At 42.7% G+C, this 18457-nt stretch overlaps 1 protein-coding gene across 1 annotated transcript in view; it reads left to right on the top strand.

Annotated features, from left to right (window-relative positions):
- Nucleotides 1–706: 706 nt before the first annotated feature.
- The window catches only part of Dpysl5 (dihydropyrimidinase like 5), a 79350-nt gene continuing 61599 nt past the window's right edge, over nt 707–18457 (top strand). The window contains exon 1 of the mRNA XM_071601983.1: nt 707–810. The gene's annotated coding sequence lies outside the window, so the exon portion shown is untranslated. The remainder of the gene's footprint in view (nt 811–18457) is intronic.

The following is an 18457-nucleotide window of genomic DNA, read 5'->3' on the forward strand; positions in this document are numbered from 1 at the left end:
ATCGTCGCCGTCCGAAAATGAACTCTACCAGACCTCAAAGGGGCCAGCTGCGAAATCAGCTGGCCCCGCTTGGCGAGAAGAGTTTCCCTATAACGACTACCCTAGCCCTCTGCAGCCAGCAATTCCGCCGGCGTCGCACCGGGTCGGAGCGCGAACTCGGAGGCCTCGGTGGGGCCCCACAGGAAGGAGCAGCTCCGCAACTGCCAGGGAGAAGCTGCAGCCTCATTGTTCCAGGCCCTCGGGTGGGGTCTTGCAGGGGGAGGGGAGGCAGTGTGTCCTCGGAACCCTCCCCCGTAGCCCTCCCAGGAGACCAGTGCATCAGCGCGTTCCAACGCCCGGGCTTTGTGAAATGTTGCAAGTCACCATGGAAACCCAAAGGAACGCGGAGAAGGGCGCGGGGGCGGGGGAGGGTCAGCCGGGTTCTCGGGCCGCGCCCTCTGTCCCCTCTCGGACCCCGGCTCTGCAGCAGGGTCTGTCGGGAGTTGTAGTCCCAAGGCGGCAGCCGCCGCGCGCCGCGCGGAAGGTGCGGGATGCCGCGGGTCCCAGTCTCCCCCTAACCTGCTAGCGAGAGGTGGGGAGCGCTGGGGAGGAGCCATCTGATCCGTGATTGGCCCAGGCCTCTCCCAGCCCCCACTCGCGTCCCCTCCCCCGCTCGCCACTTCGGAGTCCAGCGCCAAGCGCGCTAAGGCGGCCACCGAGCGAGCGCGCTTGCAGCCGCGGGCGCCCCAAGCACCGGCAGCTCCCGCGCCGCGGCGAGACCGGGAGACAGAACGATCAACCAGCCATCTCAGCAGCATCACGGAGGAGTGGGTGAGGGCGGTGGGCACAGGGTAGAGGTGGGCATCGTCTCCCCAGGCTGGGACCTCCATCTCGCCCCCTCCCTGTTTTTCTCTGAGGTGCACAAAAGGGAGGGAATGGGGTGCGTCGAGGGGCCCAGCTGCCGGGGACGCGGTGGAAGGTTTGGAATTGGGGGCGGCCAGTCTGCTGAACGGGAGTGCTAGGCAGGTCCTCTTTGTACGCCCACAGGATATCGTGCCTTGGCGTTTTATGTGTTCGTGGGATTTGCAAATAATTGGGGTGAGGAGGTGGCTGGGTGGAAGGGATTCGTGCTCAGCACACAGTAGGTGCCCTACCCTCGTTGATCTGCGTGCAGTGAATGGCTGGAAGGCAAGGGGCGAGGGTGGTTTCTCCGATCGCCGGCCCGTCCTGCCGCGTTTCTGGATCGGCGCCGTCCCCGGTCCCCACCCACCATCCAGATACACACCCTCAGACCATCCCACTTTATGCCAAGCCTGTACCAGACTCCGCGGTCCGTTCCATCCGCCCGGTTAGCGAGCGGACGCCTGCAGAAGACTCCCGCCATCGCCTTTGAGGCACCTGCGGGAACCACAAAGGCCTACTGCCGCTACCCGACCCCTTCCCGGCGCGTATGTGCGTCCCTTCCTTGAGCCCTGAGCCAGAGCCCAACCCGCAATATCGATCCCGGCGGGCGAGGACCTCGACGCCCTGGGCTAGGGGAGGGGGCTAGAGTCTGAGCTGGAGAGGAGCCGGGAAGGGAAGAGACAGAGGCAAAGGCCTCGTTTTGAGCAAAGATGGGGAAGGCTGGAGAGTTGGGTGGGGACAGGTGACCGAGTCTGAGGGAAGACTGCAGGGACCAGGGTTTGAGAAGGGAACGGGATGTGGGGCGGTGAGGGAGGTTCGGAGGACAGAGGGAAGGAGCTCGGTGCAGGTGGCGCGGGGCGAGGCTGATCGGATGAAGAATGAGAAGTGGAGGAGAGATGCGGGAGGGTGGAGACCGCCTGGGTTTGAGGAGGGAAGCCCGGAGGGGGTTGGAGCCTAGAGCTCTGCGGGGGAGGGGTCTGCCTTAGGAAGGGGCGTCTTCGGGGGGAGGGGCAGGCAGCTGAGAGGCGGGTCTCCGGCCTAAAGACCCTCAGTGCTGGGGAAGGGGCGCGGCGGCCCGAGTGGCGGGCTGGGCGTGGCCCTAGGACGGGGCAAGGGACCCAGGATGGCGGCTCTCGGACGGGTGTGAAGCTGTCCCCGCAAGGAGCTTTGTTTCCCAGCTTGTAACGTGCCCGTAGGGACTCAGTTAGGATTTTGTGATAATCTGCAGCGCCCCCGGCACGCCCTGTTCTCGCAGAGCTGAAGGGCTTTGCCCGGAGGCAAATGATGCCAGGGAGGCTGTATGGGGGGCGTCTCCCGCCCCGGAGAACAATAGCCGACCCTGGTGTTCGCCCGACGTCGAAACAGGGCCCCCCTAGAATTTAGGTGTGAAGTGTTCTGGTATGGAAAATGCTCGCGGAGAAACCTCAAGGCATGTGCCGTCTCGTTGGGGTTTGCGTTGGGGCCTTCGGCCCTGTTGAGAATTCCGCTTGGGAGTACAGCGTCCCCACGCTGTGAGGCTGGGGCACAGTCGCCTCCCCAGCTTAGGGTGCCTTCAGGCTGAGGCGCCGCCGTCTGCCCCAAGCTGTTGACCAGCAGCTCAGACGTGCTGTGCTTAGCGGCGCGCAGCGGACGGTTGCAATGCAAGTCCCAGAGGCCAGAGGTCTCCTGGGTATAGAGTCTGCTCTCGAAAGTAACTGGCTTTGTCTGACCAGATTGCCCGGGTCTAGGGACTGCTGTGCTTCCTAGGGGTAGTCATCAGGGCTGGTGTTAAAATTGGGGAGAAACAGGCTTGGGGATTACCCGCCAAGGGTGCGGGCTCTTGGTTTTAGAGCCTACAACCGGGGGATCTGTGCTTTTATTTGCCGGTGACCACACCCAAGCCAGTGCGTTCTTTGCAGATTTCGCCTGTATTGTCTGCTGACCTAAGACTGAGATGGCTCTGCGATAGGTGGTGGCTGCTTGCCCATGGGAAAGCAGATGAACAGAGTGGAAACACAGAACAGGGATTCAGCTGAGCTTTAGGTGTACTTAGTCTTGCCAGCTATCTAAGCACCTTGCGTGTCAGAGCTGCAGAGCCTTGACATGTGAAATGTCAGTCAAACAGGATTCTGTTATGTAAGTTCTCTGTGATAATTGTTTAACTGATAAGTTAAAGGTGAATCTTTAAAATAAAGTTAAATTGCCATTGGTTTAAAAAAGAAAAAGTAAAGTAGATGCATTATTGTTTCAAGAGTGGGGAAAACTTGTCTAAATAACAAAACAAAATAGAACAGATCGACGTCACTTACGTTTGCCATTAAGTTAATGGATGAACCTTATGGCTGTCTTATCATAGCCTTGAAACCTCAGGAATTTCTTTACTAACCTGGTTAGTAAAGTAAGGGACTGTGATGTGACTGTTGGTTCTTGCCCAGTCCAGACAGTACTTATCCCTATTAAGGTCTCTTGTCCAGGATCAGCAGTAGGTAGGTCTTGCTGTTTTTAAAAGATGGTGCTTTAAGGAGGTGCCTCCCAGAATTTACAAAATTGATCTGAGAGGATTAGCTGGAACATTGTTCATTGGATGTTTTTAGCTGTATTTTAGTTAAGAATGAAATACAAATGAATATACATGCATGCATTCATGTATACACTCATGTATGTTTGCACACTTGCATCCTAAGTGTGTAAAACTAGGAATCCCAATGTCGGAAAGTCAGAAATCTAAACATGTGGAGTTTTTCTTGTATTCTTGTGAAAGAAATGTTTTCATGTCATTGTCCGAAGAGAAAAGTTTCAAGAGGGACTGTTTTATAGGCTTATTCTTTGTGTAATAATTGAACAGATTTTCAGGAGGGTTTAATTATATGAAAACATTCTGAAAAATCCAGTAGAAACCCGTCCTTATGGAGGAGAGTCTAAGGATGAAGACTGCAGTATGCCGGCTCATTTTTACAGAGAAGAGGGAGGGAAAGCAGCAGCATCCCCATCTCTTCTGCTGAGGCTGCTCCTGTGAAAACTTCTGAGACACAGAACCCAAAAGGGGAAAGACAGGTGGCCTCAGAGAAGGACTTTATACCTCCAGGATTCTAGAGTGCCATTCTTAACTCTTTGCCTTCCTGACTTTGGGGATCTTAGCTAAGTCTACACAAAGATGTTCATGGATCATGAAGCCCAAGCAGTTTTCAACATAATCTCTCCCAGATGAGAGGAGCCAGGATAGTTCCATGATTCTCAATGTGCTGCTACATGCTTCTATCTCTGGAAGCAGTTGCACAGCAAGGCACATTTACAGTTTGGAGACTTAGAGTAGCCTTCACTTGTAGTACCTCCACCTGTCTCCATACTCCTCCTGATGTGAGTATCTGAGAATATTTCCTCCCTAATATCTCCTCTGATGCAGGATTCAGGTCAATCCTGCGTTAATGCCATAGAACTATGGACCAAAGGATATTGTAATTGTGGACAAATCTCTGGGACAAAAAGTAAACTGTTTTTACAAGTCTTTTTCTTTTAAATTAGGGCTTAGAAAAATATTGAGAGCCAGTCGAGTTGGTATTATTAGACAAGAGTATCTGAGACCCAGTCTATCTTCCTGGTGTAAAAAATTATCACTTTCTGATAGAATCTGATCCTGTATATCCTTTTTTGTTTTCTGAGCTATAAAAAAATAATTTGAGGGACTGGGGTTGTGGCTTAGTAGTGGAGCGCTTGCCTAGCATGTGTGAGGCACTGGGTTCGATTCTCAGCACCACATATAAATAAATGAAATAAAGGTTCACTAACAACTAAAAAATATTTTTAAAAAAGAAAATAATTTGAAAAGTAGTTCACAGGATCCTATAGGAGAACAATAATACAGAATATCTTTTGTCAGTGTGAAATCCTATAGGAAGAAACTGGTGTAATAGGAGAGCAAATTAGAATAAATGTGTTTTATTATTTTTCAAGAAAGTGGATGTTTGATTTTTTTATTGCACTGCTAGTGAATAAATGAGAAGTAATTTCAAAATGGCCTTGCCTTATGTTTTTTTTAGATAAAGATGAAAGACTCAAATAGTAAAGTATGAATCTTTTATGAACTTTGATATTTATGTATAAAAATGGGCATAAATTATATATTTCAACAAAAATTCCTGAAGGAACCTGTTTATGATTTCTTCTATTTCAGTCTTGAGACTTGTTTAAAATAGGTTGACTTAACCATAGCACTGCCTGAGCATGTCAAATGCTGCCATCAATCAAAGCTCAGTTTGTGCTTCCTCCCTTGCCTTTTGCTCTGTGGACCCCTCCTCACAATCCAGGCTCAGAGTGTACACAGAAGGGGAAACTAGACCTTGGGCCAGAAAGGGCTCAAATACACCTCTTTCACTTTCTGTCTGTCCTTAGGTGAGTTGTTTGTCTATCAGGGACTCAATTTGGTCCTCTGCACAATGAGCATGGTTGGTGGGTGTAGCATCTACCTGGATTCTGTTATGTAAGTGGGTGTAGCATCTACAGGATTCTGTTATGTAAGTTCTGTTATGTAAGTGATTTATTGATCACTCATCTAATGAGTGATCAATAAATGTCAGCTATCATCATCATCACCATCATCATCCTCCTGTCCCCCCAAAACATATGCCCACAAAAACAACACTTTAATTCCCCATTGAATTTTTCTGTCCTGGGGGTCAGGGCAGGTTGCTGTGATAGAATATCAACAGTGAGGACAGAAAGAATGATGAGGACCCCTTTTTGAAAACTCCACCCTTGCAAATAGTAGGAATAGCTCTGTGCTGGGGTCTGTTCCTGGGTAACCCTGTTATACGCAGCTGCTTTGAGCAGCTGAGAACTTGGAGAGTTAGGAATGTTCCAGAAGTGCTTTGACTCCAGCTTTGCCAGATCGTCCCTATGTGTGGGGTTAGTCTGATGTCTCACTCTGCCACCTGTGACTGGTGAGGGTCATGGTGCAAGGCTGTTCTGTTCTTGGAGGGGAAAAGAATGACTAGTTGATGACAAATTATTAGAAATATAACATCTGTAGTTTTCCAGCTAAGAAATATAGATGCTACATCTTTCACAAACACTTTCAAAATACCTTCTCTGTTTTGGGGGGTTTCTAATTCCTATGAGTTAGAAGGCTTTTATTATTCCCATCTTACAGATGAGGTAATGGAGGTAGAAGGGTCATCGAGGGAGGGAAATGGCAGAGCCAGAGCTCTAACACTGAAGCCTGCTCAGGGTCTGTGTCAGTTTATCTTCCCCAGAAAAGCAGAAGCTATAGGGTTTGTGTGATGGAGGAGACTGGCAAGTATGATATTTGGAGGGCAGGCAGGCAGGAGCTGATGTTTCCATCTTAAACTAGAATTTCTTCTTTCTTAGGGACATCTCAGCTTTTCACTTTTTCGACTGATTGTATGAGGCTCACTCGAATCACTGAGGGAAGTTTCCTTTATGCTAATTGATTGTGGATGTTACCCACATCTACAAAATACCTTCTGGGCAACACTTAGATGAGTCTTTGATAACTGGGTACTACAGCCTAACCAAGTTGACACAAAAATACTAATCAGCTCAAGTTCCATGCTTTTAAACACTACCCCAACCTGAGAACTTCAGTAGTTGGGTATTAGGTTTACAGTAAACTAAAGAATTTAGCAGTGGGTTATCAAATAGCAGTCCATCAAGTTGAAAATAGAATTTGTACCTCTTTTCTCAGCCATGTAGTTTCTAACACAATATTGCTCAGAGTAGGCATCCAATAGATAATATTGAAAGGATGACTGAATGATCTAGATATTATTTTTATGGGATTTTTCCAGCCATTGAGACCAATGGGTTCCCCTTTAAATTTAAAATCATTTTGCCCTTGTGAAGTTGAGGTTTTATGAATGACTAGATTCTCTTGAAAAAAGGAGCATTTCTGCATTCCAAATTGAGCCATGTCATTCCCCGCCCCCTGACATCTGTCCGTTTTCATTGGCTTGGCAGAGTTTTTTGGGTCTCTCCGGCCTGGACTGCGTGTGAATGTGTGTCTCCCACACATTAGGAGTGCCCTCAATCACACTATCTTTGTGTCACGCCAGTGTCCATTCCAGGCTGCCCCTTTGTTGCTTTCAAATCTGCCATGGGCTCACCCTCATTTCTCAGGCCTGGGTCTTTATTCTCACTTCTTTGTCTGGTCCTGTCCTTCCCTTTGTCCTTCTGCAGAGCAAGACCTGCTATTGATGCAAAAGCCGTCTTCTTTCTCATTTTTACCACTTTGGATTTCCATCCTTGTGGGATTGATGTACTCTTTCTGTTGTAAAACCAAAACACCACGGCTGATTTTAAAATTTCAGATCATTTTGGTCTTGTTTCCAACATCTGTGGAATCCTTGTAACCTTCGTGAAGTTACTTGGACTGATTTAAGTATATCACATTGCCAAGTGGCAATACACATACATAAAATGCTGACTTTGGGGGAGAGAGATTGGCTGAGGGTATATTCAAATATGTATGTATATGTATTTAATGTAAATATATGTATATATATATATATGTATAGATAGATAGATTGATAGATGGATAGATATTTTTTTCATTACTGGGGATTGAAACCAGAAGTACTCTATCACTGTGCCACATCCCCAGCCCTATCTATCTATCTATCTGATTATTTATTTATAGTGGAGATTGAACCCAGGGGTACTTTATCACTGAGCTACATCCCCAGACCACCCCCCCCCCCCCCGGTTTTTTCCCCCTCTTTTCTTTTCTTTCTTTTTTTTTTTTTTTGATACAGGGGCTTGCTAAGCTGCTTAAGACCTCACTAAGCTGCTTGGGATCTTGCTAAGTTGCCGAGGCTGGCCTCAAACTTTCAGTCCCCTTGCCTCAGCCTCCTGAATTGCTGAAGTTACAGGCATGTGCCAACATACCCAGCTTATTTTTTAATTTGAGAACAGAGTCTAAGTTGTCAAGGCTGGCCTCAAATTTGACCTCCCACCTCAGCCTCCTGAGTCGCTGGGATTACAGGCATGTGCCACTGAGCCCTGCTATAATCAATATAAATAAATAAATTTAAATTTTAAAAATATGTGTATTTGGTGCTGGGGATCAAACCCAGGGTCTTGCATATGCTAGGCAAGCACTCTACCAATGTTGGGGTAGGGTTCCCCCCAGTCCCCAAAATATGTTTCAAAACTTTTTAGTGAAGTATAACAGATACATAGAGAAGTATGCAAATCATAAAAGCATACGTTGATGAATTTTTTCAAACTAAATATACCCATGTAATCAGCCTCAAGTCAAGAAACAGAAGATTACAAGTACCCAAAGCCCCTGTGTCATCTCCCAGTGACTAATGTTTCCTTCAAGGTGGCTAACCACTATCCTGACTTCTTAACAGAGTCAATCAACTTTGCCTGTTTCAAACTTTTTACAAAGGGAATCATAGGCACTCTTCCTGGGTGGCTTCTTTTGCTGTTATGTTTGTGAGATTCCTCTTATTGTTATATTTAATTTGCTCATTTTCAATACAAAGCATTGCATTTTATAAACATCCCACAGTTTATTATGTTGTTGACAGGTGTTGGGGTAGGGTACCAGTTTGGGGGCTATTAAGAACACTGCTGCTATGAACGTTCCACTAGTAGGTGATTTTTGGTGAATATGTGTGTTTTCCTCTTGGGTATATACCGATGAGTGGAATTGCTGAGTCAAAGTACACATGTTCTGTTTTAGTAGATTGTGCCCCCCCCCCCCCCCCCCGCCCCATCAGCCTCCAGCAACTACCTACTCTTTACTGTGAATTTGACTATTTTGGTTTCTTCATGTGATTGACAGCAGGCAGTATCTGTTGTTCTGTGACTAACACTTTTCATTTAGTGCAATGTCCTCCAGGTTCATCCATGTTGTTGCAAATGACAGGATATTTTCCCTTTTTAAAGGCTGAATAATATTCCATTGCACATGTCTGCCTCGTTTTCTTTCTCCATCCATCCACTTGTGGACACTTAGTTTGCTTCCATATCCTGGCTGTTAAGCATAATGCTGCAGTGAACATGTTCAGTGAACATAAACATGATACCTCTTCAAGATCTAATTATAACTCCTCTGGATGTGTACTCAGATGTTGGGTTGCTGGATCCTGCAGTAGTTTTATTTGATTTTTAAAGGCACCTCTATTCCATGTTCTATAGTAGCTTCATTCCTACCAAGAGTTCCCTTTTCTCCACATCCTCACTGATCCTTTTTTTCTCTCCTAACATGAGTGAGGTGATCTCTCTTTGTGGTTTTGGTTTGCACTTTACTAGTTAGTGAGGTTGCGAACCTCTTCTGTATCTTTTGGGCATTCTTTGAAGAAATGTCTATCCAAGTCTTTTGTCCATTTTCAGTCAATGTTTATTTTTGCTATACATTAGTGTGTGACTTACATATTTTGACAATTTATTCTTTATTGGATATATGGTTTGCAAATATTTTCTCCTATTTTGTAGGTTGTCTTTTCATTTGATTATTTCCTTTGTAGAAGTTTTTTAGTTTGGTATAATTTCAAGTTGATTTTTATGTATGGTGTAAGACAAGGGCCAAATTTCATGCTTTTTTCGTAATTTATTGAAGAAACTATCTTTTCCCCATTGTGTGTTCTTGATACTCTTGTCAAAGATCAGTTGATAGTATACATGTTGGTTTATTTCTGGGCTCTGTCCAGTTCCATTGGTCTATAGGTCCCAGGTTTTTTGCTAGTATCACATTGATTTGAATACTGCAACTTTATAATGCATTTTGAAATTGGGAAATGTGAGTCTTCCTGCTTTTTTGTTCACAATTCAAATTGCTTTGACTTTTCAGTATTTCATATGAATTTTGGGTTTTGTTTTTTTGTTTTTGTTTTTGTTTTTTCTATTTCTGTAAAAACTTCATTGAGATCTTGATCAGGATTCCGTTGAGTCTTTAGATCACTGTTAGCAGTGTAGACATTTTAACAATTATAATTCTTCCAGTGTATAACAGGAAGTCTGTGCTTTCATTTTTTTTTTTTTTTTAATCAGCGTTTTATAGGTTTCATTGTACAAGTCTTTCAAAAGGAAGGCAGTGGTTTCAGAGGTCTCAGTCCAGGATTCACTGACTGTATTGCTCTGGGCCCACATGAGGCAGAACATCATGGCAGAAGGGTAGCAGTGGAGGAAGATTGTTCAGCTTGTGATATCCAGGGAGCACAGAGAGAAAGAAAGAAAATATCTCATTTTTTAATGGACTTCTGAAAAGACTTAAAACAGACATGATTCCTCCAATTGAATTATAATAGAAAGAACCTCTGCGACTAACGAAAAACCATAAAGATCAGGCTCGGACACTTGAGCAGTAACCTTTAGATTGTGGATAGAAGGCAAAGCCAGTTCATCTCCATGGCTGGTCTTCACTGTGTGGCCTAGGAAGCATGGCAGTGATAACTATGGCCAGTGTAGACCCGGGCAGTGATTTAGGAGTAACTAGACGATGGCCGTAATGAAACATATATACCAAAGGAGTCTAACAAGGCAGTCATGAATTCAAAACTTGGCTGTTTTCTTTCTTTCTTTTTTTTTTTTTTTTTTTTTTTGGCTGTTTTTTTCTTAGAAGATCTGTTCTCATCCCAAGTTATTCCTAAGAAAGATTTTTTTTTTTCCTTAGCATGAGCCCTGTTTGGTGTTGGTCCTCCTACAAGCAAATATGTAAGATCAGTTTATTGCTCTAAAGCCTAGACTTAATGATTAAACTCTGAACCCTGTAAGCACTTAGATATTTCATGTTATTTATATATAGGATTTAATTTTGTACACTAAAATGTATAAATCTAATATTTAATCAATTAACTGTTTACCAACTCAGCCAATGCAATTTTTGCTTGTTCCATTCAAATCCTTGTCCAAATGCTGATCTAATTCTTACAGAATTGTAAACACACTGGATTCTATTTCATATTCTCTTCTTTCAGAAATCTGACATTAGAAAATATTTTTGCTCATCTCTACCTAATTTACAGATGTAAGCTTTTAAATGGCTGTCTACCCTTCCATTGGAATGTACTGTCTTCTATTTAAACATTTATGTATTGATGGACATTTAAACTGTGTCTGATTTTTTATTATTTCAGAAAAAATAGCAGTGAAAATCCTTGTTCATTTCTCGTGACAATCACAGACATGATTTTACTACCCAGGTGATAATACTTTTTTGTTGTTTTTTTGAGACAGTGTCTCTCTAAATTGCCCAGAATAGCCTGAAACTTGTGCTCTTCCTGCCCCTATTCCTCCAGTATCTGGGATTACAGGGATGCACCATCATGTCAGGCCCAGTAATATGTATGTTTGTTTGTACTGGTGACTGAACCCAGGGACACTTTACCCCACTGAGCCTTATCCCCAGTCCTTTCTATTTTTTATTTTGAGACAGGGCCTCTCTAAGTTGTTGAGGCTGGCCTGAAACTTGCAGTCCTCCTGCTGCAACCTCCTGAGTCACTGGGATTACAAGTGTGTGCCATTGTACCCCGCTAATAATAAGGTTTTAAGAAAATACACACACATACATACACATAGACGCACACACACATAATGTGTTAAGAAATATATATCTTTCTTTATATTTGCTGCTTTTTTCTTCTTTCTTATTATTTGTTCGTTTTAGATATACTTGATAGTAGAGTGTATTTTAACATATTACACATATGTAGAATATAACTTATTCTAATTAGCATCCCATTATTGTGGTTGTACATGGGGTGGAGTTACACTGGTTGTGTATTCATATATGAACATAGGAAAGTTATGTCTGATTCATTCCACTGTCTTTCCTAATCCCATCCCTTCCCTTACATATATTCCCCCCCCCCATTTTTTCCCAAGGTCATATAGCTACCATATAGCAAATGGCAGTCGATTTTTTTCCCCCTGATTCTTCTCAACAGATTAGTCTTTAAATAATCCGATTATTTTTCCTTCCCTTTCTCACTGCAGTTTCTCATCTCCTGCTTTTATATGCCTGATTTAGTTTTTAAAAATGAATTCATTTTTAAATTTCTATTATTTGAAAATGACTTTTCATTCATCACTCTGTTCCCTCTCCCTTTGCCTGTTACAATAAACACTATAATAGTGGTTTCCAGAAAAAGGCATCTCTCTCTTTCTCTTCAGATAAGCAGTTTACGGAATTTTCTTCCAAACTGAGCAGAAACTACTTCTTCCTTGAAGACTCCACCATTACCTCCTCCCTGGCTCTCACTGGGTCAGTCCCTGGGGATGACAGCTGTCTGCCTGCCTTTGGCCCTGGTCAGGGTAGAGGTGCCTGCATCAGGACCTGAGCAAGTCATTGGAAGGTTATAGGGAACTGCCACCTGTGTGGCCAAGGAGGCAGAGCTGATAGCAAATTCCAAAGAAGGGCTGCTAAATATTAAGTCATTCTTACTCCCTTAAGCATCTTTGCCCTACAGCTCCCAAGGCCTCTGTGAGAAGGGAGAAGGGCTTAGTCTGCAAATACACACACACACACACACACACACACACACCATTCTTTTAGCCAGACTCAGCCAGCCTCATCAGTTAGAAGCCCTGTGGCTTTGGAACTAAGCAGGTCCGTGGTTGGATTGTCATCTCCACCAGGATGGGAACTGTAGACATCCCTTCTCCAAAAAAGTGTCCTAATACTATGACTAATATAAGTGATTGGGTAGAATCAGAATATATAATTTTAAAAATTGCTTTGATGGATTTGCATATCTAGACATCTCATGTAAATGAAATCATGTATATATGTGGTCTTTTATGACTGTTAAAGCCTTGTGTTTTAATCTTTAAAAAAATAATGCAATGTCTAGTTCACAATATGGTCTTTTTGCTTTAATATAAAGATATAAAGTAGTTTGGAAATTACATACAGTTAAATGGTTAGCCCTACCAGCATGCTCTGGGAAGAAGTGCCCTTTTGTCCTTAAGGTCTCAATTAAAGCCACACTTTTGGACCCCTATCTGAAAGAAGCAGACATAGACAATTCTGAGGACATCTAGATGGCTTTCCATCCAGAGCAGGTGCAAATCCCAGAGTAGAATTATTTGAATAGATGATGGGGAAGATAGCTGACATTCTCTGAGCAACTGCCAATCTCAGGCCCATCAGAATACCATGGAAAGGAAAAGATAGATAGGAGCCCCAACCATTAAGGAGGCTCAGCTGCCTCCTGTCTGGAGACTATGCAGTGGGCAGTGAAGAGGCAGAGTGTAGCTAATGTGGGGCAGGGCCCATGGGGCTGCAGGCAAGAGAACCATCCTAACCATTGGAATCCAGCCAAGGTCTTCACAACCAGGTGTGTGGGTGGAATTTGGGGGACAAGATGCCAGACAGAGGGATGGGTATGAAGCTGCAGGGCAGGTTCCAAGGACCTGAAGGGATTGGCTTGGAAGGTGTGTGGAGAAAGAGGAGCAGAAACAGAGGGAAAGATACCCAACGCAGCTGGGGCAACTAAGCATGTTGTTACTCTCCAATTTCATCTCTTCCTGGCTCTTTCTAGTTGGAGTCTGTGTGCTACAGGGAGTACAAGGCTGGGACCCAAGGAAGGGGCCCAGGAGGGTGGAAAATTAGCAGACCCTGGCTTTATCTGTATTAATTAACTCAAACCCATGTTGTCCTGAGCCTCCAGACCACGCTCAGAAATTTTTCTTTGCTAATTAAAATCAGTGACAAGCTTGAAAAATATAGATTCGTTTCTGTGTGTGTATAAGAAAATTGTGTGCATGAATGCAACTGTTTTTCTCCTTTGAACTTGTATTAAATTAACATCTTTTGTTCCTCCTTCCTCTGGGAACTTTTGTGCATGCTCCAAATAGCCAACAAAAATACATAAAATATGGACTTTCCTCCTAACTGTAGAGTCCTGTTCCCAGTTAAGATGTGGAGGTAGGGTTTTATGTTTGTTTTTAGGTTTAGGGTGAGCTTGGAATAATTGGAGCATATTAAATATTATATAAAAATTATATTGCAATGGGTGAGGCCCATGAGAAAGACACTATGGGTGAAGAGAGAGTCAAGAGCTGGAAAAAACAGCTCATGGATTCTCCTGCTGTGTTTTCACTCTTCAGTTAGTAATCAATGAATCAAACATGTACAGAGACCTGCGCCAAGACATCGATACTACACTGTCCTTGCCTCCTCAAGCAGTCACAGGCTGAAATGCTAATGGCCTTGAGATTCCTGAAGGCCAGGACCCTGTAGTACTTGTTTTGAACCCCAGCATCAAGGATAGCGAGAGGTACCTGCCAGGGGTTTATATGCATGGTAAATGAGGGGACACACGGGTTGGCCAGATGAGGGAATAAATGCCCTGTGAACTACAGAGCTCCCAAGGTGAGAAAGCAGTGCAGGAGAATGTCTAGGAGTTAAACCTACATTTAGACCTTGTCTTGCCACACTTACCAGTAACCTGTGAGACACAGGCAGGTTACCTAACCTTTCTGAGACCGTAGGCCTCCTTCATTATAGTGTTGCCATAAGGATTAGAGAAAAAGTACTGTGGTATCCATGTCTGCCCATTCTGCATCCTCAGATTTAATCAACCATGGATGGAAAATACTTGGAAAAAAAATTTTGTACCAAACACAGATAACATGCTTTTTTGTCATTATTTCCTAAACAATATAGTATAACAACTATTTACATAGCATTTACTTTGGATTGGATATTAAAATTATCTAGAAATGATTTAAAGTAGGCAGAAGAAAAATAAAGTATGCAGGAGGATATATAATATATATATTCTATGCAAATAGAGGTCTTGAGCTTTCACAGATTTTGGTGTCATGCAGAGAGGGGTGTCCTGGAGCCAACCTGTGGATATAGAGGGACAGCTGTGTATAAAACTTCTGTTCCTACTCATGGCACACAATAAGGCTCAGTGAATTTGAGAGGCCTTAAAGAATGAGTAGATTGTTTTTGCCTCAATGAAAATCATTTCATTGCTTTTTTCTTCTGACTTTATTAGCAATACATATCCACTGTGAAAAGTTAAAACATAACATTAAAAATGTATAAGGAAGAGAATGAAAGGCACCCCAAATCCCACAACCCTAATATAGCCACCTAGCAATTTGGTGACCACTTTCCTGCATTTCATCATGCAGATACACATACTCAACATTCACTCTGTTTTAATTATTGGTAGCTTTTGTTTCTTTTTTTAAATAATGAAGATTTTTTTTCCATCATTATCTCCAATTTTATGGTTTGAATATGAGGTGTCCCCCAAAAGCTCCTGTGTTAATGCAGGAATGGTGAGAGGTGAAATGATGATTAGGGGAGCAGAAACCTAATCAGGTCTTCCTAGTTTGAATGGGCGGGGTGGTAACTGTAGGAAGGTAGAGTGGGGCTGGAGGAGGTGGGCACTGTGGGCTTGCCCTGGTAGGCTCTGTCTTTCCTGTGGCCTCTCTTGCCCCTTTCTCTTTGCTTCTTCTGCCCCATCTTGGGCCATGATATGATACCTCAACTTGGTCCCAAAGCAATGGAGTCGCCTGTCTATGGACTGAGATCTCTGAAACTGTGAGCCTCAAATAAACTTTTCCTCCTCTGAGTTGTTCTCGTGGTATATTTTGGTCACAGTGACTCAACAGCTGACTAAAACACCAACTAAATATTATGTTGAGGAAATCAACATCAACAGGGGGTTCCCACCCATACTTTACTCCATTCACAAGCCAGTGAATATAAATACATGTACATGGGTAGGTTGTTTTTTTGTTCTTGTTCATTTTACCAAAATGGGATCTGGTTATTTATGCCTATATATGGGGAAATATTGGATCTTACTTGGGTAAAATGTATCTCTGCAACCCACCTTGTCAGTGGTGGAGATCTAAATTTTAAAAATTGCAGAACATTCTAAGGCGTGGATCCCACCAGAGTCTATTCAACCATTGTGTATTCATCCACACTCAGTTTATTTCTGGTTGTTTGTGTTTTGCCCTACTAACAGTTATGCTGTGGCCATCTCGGTAGCTGTCTCCTAATGTTCTGTTCCTTTTATTTTTATGCATAGAGCCCTAGCATAAGGACTTAAAAGGACCTTAAAAAGGGTCTTTTTAACGTTTTAATAGAGGTCTCTTCAGCTCTTTCCTGAGGGGTGTAAGACTTGGTGTTTCCATCAGCAGTGTCAGACCATTCTCACAACCCGACCTGCACCTTCCCCAAGTTTTGCCAGTGACAGGAATCCCTCTTGAATTTTGCCATCTAATGAACGTGAAATATGATACCTCATTGCTACTCTCACGTGCAGGTCCTTGGCTACTCAGAGTTTGAACCTCTTTTCCTACACTGTGGTCATTTAGATTTGATCTGCTGTGTATCATTTGCTCTGTTTTAAGCTCCGCTTTCTCTTGTTTCTTGTGTTTTTCCAGTTGATAAATAAGAGCTCATAACTGTCAAATGCACTGCACATGTTTTCCCAGGCTACTTATTACCTATTAATTTTATTTCTATGGCGCCTTTTACTTTACCAAATTTAAATTATTTTATAGTATCATAAATGTGTCTTTTCTTTTATGGGTTCTGGATTTCCAGGCTGAGTTTAAAAGTCTCCCTTGTTTCTTTGTTGTACATGTAGTTTCCTGGATCATCTTCTAGTATTTTTCTATGGCTTTTTGTTTTACATTTAAATAAATTTCAGATAGATTACAGATTTTGGTGCATGCTGTAAGACAGGAAGCCAATTTTATTTTCTTCCTGACGAATAGCCAGTATTTTATTGCATAAATCATTTCCACTGAATTGAAATATCGTTTTCATTGCATTTAATTTAAATCTGCTACCCAAGCAGTCTGTTCTGCTCTTCTCCCTTTGTCTAGTCTGATGCTGATGTCATATACAGTTTTTCATATGATTTCATATAACATATTTAATATTTACTAAGAAAGTCCATACTAGTCACCAAAAGTGTATAATGCACTGATTAGATATTTACAGTTATGTTAGTCTAATTTTAGGAAATTTCCATCACTTCAAAAAGAAACTTTGAGCCCATTTGTCCTCACTTCCTGTTGCAACTCTCAATCCTAGGCAGCCACTAATCAAATAGATCAAAATAGAGAAAATATGCTCTATCTAGATGTGCCTTTTCTGTACCATTCTTAGTGTTTTATTCTTTATTTTTCATTATTGTGAATACAACATTTTTTTCCTATTTCTTGCTAGCTATTTGCTCATATACAAAATACTGACTTTATTGTATTTATAATAACTATTATCTTACCACTTTTCTTAAGTTTTCTAGGTATATAGTCATAACACAATTTATCTGTTTTTAATGTTTATCCGGAAGATTTTGTTTTCTTATGTTACTATATTTTCTAGTAACTTACAACATTGTTTAGTAATAGTGGTCAAGGGAAATCATCCCTGCTTTTTCCTAATTATAATGACTACTGTTTTAGCCATCGGGATGATTTTTTTAATTATTATTATTATTTTTATTTTTTTCTGGTAGCTTGTTCTTTTTACATGTGAGCAGTGAAATTCCTTCTAGAGTTGACTCGAATTCACTAACACATTCTGACTGAAACCTCTTTCTGACATTCCAAGCAGGTAAATGAGAAACCTCCCTTTTATCTGACTATAATGAGGGTTTCTTTCTTTGCTTGAACTGCCAGGATGCTTACAGCTAAATGTAATTCCTACTCCCCCACTCCTCCACTTCCTCCTCCTCCTCTTTGTTTTCTTTCTACTTCTATCAACTTTTTTAAATTGCATACAGTAAACAGCCTTTTCAAAGTATGTTTATTTTAAATATGTAAATATGTTTTACATATTTATATACTTATATAACCACTACCATAATCAAGATATGGCATATTTCCATTATCCCAAAGAGTTCCCTTGTGCTTCTTTCAAGCCAATCTCCTTTCCCCGTCACCCCTACCCCTTGGGCAACCATGACCTGCTGTCCCTGTAGATCAGTGATTCCCAACCAGGGCTGATTTTGCCCCTCAGGGGATATAGGGCAATGACAGGACACATTTTTTGTTTTTCACAATAGAGCAGGTACCCACTACCTGGGTGGGTAGAGGCTAAGAACTTAACAGTGCCAAGATTGAGAAGCCCTGCCATAGATAGAGATTGGGGTATGCAAATGATGGCCTATAGACCAAATCCAGCCTAGCTGCATGCTTCTGTGTGGCCTGAAAGCTACAAATGGTATTTGTATGTTTAAGTGGTTGGAAAAAAAAATCAAAAGAAGAGTGATACATCATGACCAGTGTTCTATTCTGGCCCTAGACAGACTGGATGATGCCTCTCCACGCTGGTGAGGGTGAATCTTCGTTTCTCAAATCTACTGATTCAAATGCCAATCTCTTCTGGAACACCCTCGCCAACACACCAGACAATAATATTTTGACATTTCTCTAGGCATCCCTTAACCCCCACTTAACTTGACACATAAAATTAGCCTTCACACTATTCTAATGGGCCTATAGTGGTATTTCATTATGATTTTAATTTGTGTTTCCCTGATAATCAATAATGTTGAACATCTTTTCACGTGCTTAATCTGCCATTTGAATCCTCTTTGTGAAGTGTCTCTTTAAATCTTTGGCTCATTTTCCTGTTGCATTTTTT

The sequence above is a fragment of the Marmota flaviventris genome, chromosome 14 (genome assembly GCF_047511675.1).
Source record: "Marmota flaviventris isolate mMarFla1 chromosome 14, mMarFla1.hap1, whole genome shotgun sequence".
Lineage (NCBI taxonomy): Eukaryota > Metazoa > Chordata > Mammalia > Rodentia > Sciuridae > Marmota > Marmota flaviventris.